The sequence below is a fragment of the Babylonia areolata genome, chromosome 26 (assembly GCF_041734735.1).
Source record: "Babylonia areolata isolate BAREFJ2019XMU chromosome 26, ASM4173473v1, whole genome shotgun sequence".
Classification (NCBI taxonomy): domain Eukaryota; kingdom Metazoa; phylum Mollusca; class Gastropoda; order Neogastropoda; family Buccinidae; genus Babylonia; species Babylonia areolata.
This window is the reverse complement of record NC_134901.1, coordinates 33,599,362-33,605,760: the sequence shown is the minus strand read 5'-3', so window position 1 is coordinate 33,605,760 and position 6,399 is coordinate 33,599,362. Positions and strand designations below refer to the sequence as shown.

The following is a 6,399-nucleotide window of genomic DNA, read 5'->3' as shown; positions in this document are numbered from 1 at the left end:
TCATCTGGAGGCATGCAAGGACGTCCAAGCTGAGAACTGCTTCAATTGAACACACAAAGAAGTCATACCTTATCGATCAGCAAGGCCTTAAAACACCATGAATCGAAGTATAAACTTATACAACTTAACAGAAAAGACTTTTCCAAAATAAAAATGCTTTGCCTCATCCTATAAAAGTGTTTCTCTTCGTCACAAATGAAAAGCGAGATCTCGTGTTATTCGTAAACATAAAATGAACTTCCCATCGTGAAAATTGCAAGACCTGTAACCTGCAGTCAAGGCGAAAGATGGATTAAAAGCATTTTCACTCTGTACCATCAAAGTACTTCTAACCGAAAGGAATTTCCAAACTACAATTCGTCATGACTTTTGCAATTCGACTGTTTGTTCACAATTACAGTTGCGTAATATAAAGAACTTGGTTTTAACAGGGAATCTGATTTGGTATTTCACACGCAACATATCATTACGTTCTAGGCGCCAGTTCTGCACCAATGACCTGAAACACAAAGATGAGGAATAAAGACGCAACTCTACTGATGCATACAACTTAAAATAAACACCGTTCGTACAATGGACCGAGGTGTCACAGATCAACTGTATGGACTGATTTCAAACGTCAAGCACAGACAGATCAGGTGTTTCACAAAATGGAAGAATGAATGAAAATGGGCATTAACAACCGTACAGTGCTTAACAATGAATGGAAAAAAACACGTAAGAACATACTACGAATTAAAATATGCACAAAATTATAAAATAGTTCACAATCAACATATACATACACACGCGCGCGCGTGCGCGCGCATAGAAAAAATAGATGTGGATTCATAAAAACACAGATATGGAATGAAAGTACCTTAATCATGTAGAGACTGCTTGCTTTTCTCAATGTAAATCTGGTAGTTAATGCAAAGATTATATCACCAGGTAGTTAATGCAAAGATTATATCACCAGGTAGTTAATGCAAAGATTATATCACCAGCGGAAGAGCGGATAGATCTTGAAGGGACATATCTACTGAAAGGGTCAGAAATATACTATGGTTCAGTTCCATAAATCACACGAAACACCAGCCGAGATTTTGCAAAAAGATGACAACATTCGGCTGGTTCACGAGGCAAAACAAGAGACAGAAATGGTATTGTTGTTTTCATTGTGTGTGTTTCTTTTTTTCCTAATAACTTAATATCATTGCTTTAATAAACTCGCTCGCATCATTCTTTCAATCTACTTCATATCTATCTTTTAGAGTAACTTGCAAATTGATATGGTAATCATTTCATGTCATTCATTATGACCGGACATAGAAAGATAGACAAACCAAATGATAGAGACAGAAGAACACAGAGACAGAGACAAAGATACACAGGAAAAAGAGAGAGACGGATAGAACGATTTACATGCTGCATGCGCGTCGCGTCCCTCCTCTCCCCCCACCCTTCCCCCTCCCTCTCTCTCGCCCCATCCCCCTCTCACTCCCCTCATTCCTCCCCCACTCCCCACTCCCCCTCTATCGCACTGCCAGGACCCCATGCCACCTGAACAAATATAGCACACTCCACCAACTACACATTCCACACGTCTTCAAAATCATCACCTGCCACACAGACAGAGGACAGACAGACGCAGCGAAGTGGCAGATCGATATTTGAATGCAGAGCATCGGAAGAAAGGGACTACATCCCATCTGCCGGGCGGAAAAGAACAGGGGGAACGGACGGTAATCTCGCTGTCTCTGATGAATCTCAACTCCTGCAGGGGCCTGTCTTGCAGTGTGCGCCTTGACTGAAAACGGGAGAGACACCCCCACCGCTTGCCCCCCTTCCCCTGCCCTCCCCCCCCCCCCTCCCACATCCCCCCTTTTCCCCGTTCCCCCCCCCCCCCCCCCCCCCCCCCCACCGCTTTCTCAGCCCCCCTCAACCCCTCCCTATCCCTCTGGTTGGCGCTGCTTTCTCCCCACCCCACCCTTCCATCTACAGGCGCTTGAATCTTGCGCTGTGTTACAGTTCTTTTTTTCTTTCTTTTTTTTTTCAAATATATTGCTTACAGGGTACAGCTTGGCAAATGTCAGTGGAAAGAAGGAGGAGGAGGAGGAAGAAGAAGAACAACAACAACAACAACAACAACATGGTGGTGGTGGTAGTGGTGGTGGTGACGATGATGATATGATCAGTCTTCATAATTCTTAGCCACTGGTTCTTCTTCCATCTAAATATTGTAAAAACTGTTTTGCAGAGTGTGGTTCGATTCTAATAGTAGAGAGAGGGGAACAGACAGGAGGATATAGGATCAACTAATGATGCACTCACACTCTCTCCTCACATCAATAGCAGGGCCACATGGAGTGGTTTCAACGACTGGGGCGGGTGACGCGGTGTCGCGGACCAAAGGCGCCGACTAGGGAGTAGGGGTGAGGAGGGAGGGTGGCGCGGGTGTCGGCGCAACCTCAAAGACTGGGCTTTGGACGAGCGGGAAGGGAGATAAGAAGGAGGGGGTGGGGGGGCGAAGGGATGGGGAGGGAAGGGGACAGAGTGCAGGTAGTGTGTGTGTGTGTGTGTGTGTGTGGGGGGGGGGGGGGTGACACTGCTGGCACACTATAACAATATTAAAACTAACACACGTTTAAAACATGCTGTGAGATGTAAACTGGTAATAATAAGTGATGATGATGGTGATGACGACGACGATGACGATGATACGTCACCTTTCTCGGCCACCTCGGCCAGTAATTATTCCATTCAGGTTAACACGCTGAGTTTGTACCACGGTGTGTAAACCTTTGGACAAGATGATTTCCATGGTGATGGTGATGATGATAATAACCATTTTCATGGTTATGATGTTAGTGGTTGCTGTTGTTGTTTTCGTCGTCGCCACGTCGCATTTGTTGTTGCCATTGTTGTTCATATCATCAATCCATTCATCCATCGTCTGTTCATTCATTTTCTGTCATAATCACCATCACCATGAATCACTACAAAAATAATACTGTATACCAAAACGTAGAGCCAAAGGGAGTGATGAAAGGACTCATATCAATAATCATATCAGTCTGTTTTGAATCATTATATATATACATATATATATATATATATATATATATATATATATATATATATATATATATATATATATATACACACACAATACATATACATGTAAACATATATCTATATATAGATACACACACACACACACACATATATATATATATATATGTGTGTGTGTGTGTGTGTGTGTGTGTGTGTGTGTGTGTGTTCTTTTCCACACTGTGATTACATCGCCAGTTTTATCACAACATAATGTTATGGTGCAAATGTCAAACCTTCACAGGTACAGTTCAAAAGGACAAGACAGACAAAACTGATTGTGGAGAGTAAGAGAGTGACAAAGAGCAATGCAAACCACACACCCACTTTCGTTCCAGAAAAGGACAGCAGCAGCAACAACAACAACAACATCAAAGCAGCAGCAGCACCACCACCACCAGCACAACAACAACAACAAAGGTGATTTCCAATTTCAACTGAACTTTACAAAGTTCGCAGGCTTCTCCGATAAGGTCAGCTTACATTAAACTTTGTGGATGCTAAAGTCATATATTCAAAAACCAATATTTAAAATTTTTCCAGTTTCAGCCAGTTCAGTTGTTGTTGTTTTCTCTGTCGTGTCCAAAAGAAAAACACGCGCGCGCTGGCGCAAGGGAGATTAAGAGAGAAAGACAGACAGACAGACAGACAGAGAAACAAACAGAAAGAAATAAAATTTCAAAAACTCCGATGAACAGAAGGTGAGTCTGAAAGCTGTAATGTGCTTGTGGCAATATAATGTAAGTTATAAATAACAAAAACGTAGACGAATCTTGGACGAGAAAGCCATGTAGATTCAACAAGGGTTTTTTCGCCTGTGCTTTTCACGACTCTTTCCTGCAAACTACCTGACACACGTGTACAATATTTTATAACACACACACACACACACACACACACACACACACACACACATGTGAGCACGTCAACGAACTAACACGCGCACTGAAGTATACTAACGAATCCTTGTATATCCTTTAGATTGCCTCCACAAAGATACGCTCCAACAAACTTACGTTCATGCATAATTTACAGATCCTCTGATGGAACAGGAAAATCCCACAAAAGCCTGCTCCAATATGCTGAAATCCCGCAGTGCTGGTTTTGAAATAATATCAGTCATTATTTGCCTGAAAGCGTACGAAAATTATCAAATATTCCTTGCAGGTTTTCTTTGTTGTTGTCAGAAGGCAGCTTCCTGGTCTGCTTTGTTTCGTCTCGAACATTTGTGTTCAGAGCGATTGTTGTTTTAAGTTACATTTTCCAAGAAACCCGCAGCCTTTTCTTTTCTTTTCTTTTTCTTTGTCGTCGGCTTCTTTTTCTTTGTTGTCGTCTTCTTCTTTTTTGTCGTCTTCTTCTTTTTCTTCTTTTTTTTTCGAAACTAGGAAGGTTCGATGAAGTCAGGAGGAAAAAAACCATGGCGGCATCGTGAACGACGAAGGAAAATATCGGATTGAGCAAACTTTGTTTCTTCCTGATTTTGTTATTTCGTTTGTGGACCTCCAGACAGACAAGTTTCCAAGGCAGAGGGAAGAAGTCTGGCTGATAACATTCTTGATATCTGGTCAGCTGTCAGCGTTTAAAAACAAACTAACATGGACATATCGTTTTATTGACGTCGCATAGAAATATTCCTTGATGGTTTTAGCTCCACATGGATCCTTCAAAAGGAAATAATAGTTGGAGGGACGGGGAGAACGGTATTGGGTTTGAGAAGAATCTACATCAAAACATGAATCCTTGACTTCCGACTGTGGTGCATCACGCTACGCTGTGGGACCTGAGGGGTTGTAGAACAGGGAAGACAACAGAGCTGTGCACATCGCTGACACAGACCACTTCTATTCACTGCACCCCTCTTCTTCCTGCACTGTCCTCAGCTTCAGAAAATGTCGTGTCACGCCGTCTGTGCAGAAGACGCGGAATTACAAATTAATGGACTCCCCGGAGCCACTGCCTGGGCTAGGAGAGAGTAGGGAGGAGGGGTGAAGGTTGTGGGGGGTTGGGAGGAGGGGGGTTGGGGGGAGATGGAAGCTGAAGGGAATGGAAGGGAGGGAGGTGGGGGGGGGGGGGGGTCTTATTGCAGGGAGAAGCTTTGTGAGACAACAATCGATAGTGACTCTGATGAGGAATTAAGGTTTAGCCACTCTGTTGAAGACAGGCCAGAGTTCTCCTTCTTTTCGGAGTTTCAAAAAAGATGGCTGACAGACAAGGCATCCAGTCTTCAATTTCGGGCATTTTGGGGAGGGAAGGGAGGGGGGCGGGTGGCGGAGAGCGGGGAAGGAGGGGGGGTGGCCTTGTTTGTGTTGTTTCGGCCTGGTCATTCTATTTCTTTTCTTTTCTTTCTGTTTTATGTGTTCCTCTCTCTCTCTCTCTCTCTCTCTCTCTCTCTCTCTCCAAGACTGCCAACATCACGACTGTGTAGACAAGCATACGAGATACTGCTACTGGAAGGGGAGAAGGGCAAACAGAACTGGGTATTCCACATCAAGAAAACACTAACGGAACATGGATTCGGTCTTGTTTGGATGAGCCAAGGAGTATTGCACGAAAGCGGGTTTGTATCGGAATTTAAAGATAGACTTATAGCATGTTACAAACAAAACTGGCACGGAGAAATGGAGAGCAATGATAGGTATAAATGGTTTTATTCATTTAAATCAATATTTCAAACAGAGAAGTATATTAAGATTATAACAAATAAATGGCATAAAATCTGCTTTGCGAAGCTCAGATTGAGAGCACTTGGACTGAATGCCAACAGAAGATGGTTCGATTCAGACGAAGCAAGATCTCCTTGCCCAATGTGTGGCGAAAGCCCAGAAGATGAAAATCATTTCATATTTAACTGCAAAAGATACGACAAATTACGAAAAAACAAACAAAAACTGCACCATTTTCAATATAGCTCCAGAGCAGAGAAAAGATTTGTTCGGCATACTAATGACTGAAAATGAAGATATGACATTTTCACTTGCAAAATATGTATCTGAGGCAATAAATATACGGAAAACGTCCATCATCGGTCCAAATGCTCATTAGTCCATTAAAAATTAGTATGGGTTCTATGAGAAAAAAGCATAGATAAAAAAAGGAAGGGCTACATTTGGATGGTCAATCTCGACATTGAAATTATTTGATGTGTTCGTATTGATATGATGTGTATCGATGTTACATGTGTAAAAAAAATTTTAATGATTCATCTGTACTTTGTTTTCTGTGTACTGTCCACACCTTGGAGACGAACGACTGAAAAAAAGGCAAATTACCCATTGTCACATGTACTTTAAAGCTAATGACAATGTG

General features: G+C 42.4%; 1 protein-coding gene across 2 annotated transcripts in view; it reads right to left on the bottom strand.

Moving 5' to 3' along the window:
• Positions 1–6,399, bottom strand: part of LOC143300650 (uncharacterized) — a 238,561-nt gene that overhangs the window by 175,302 nt on the left and 56,860 nt on the right. The window lies entirely within an intron of this gene.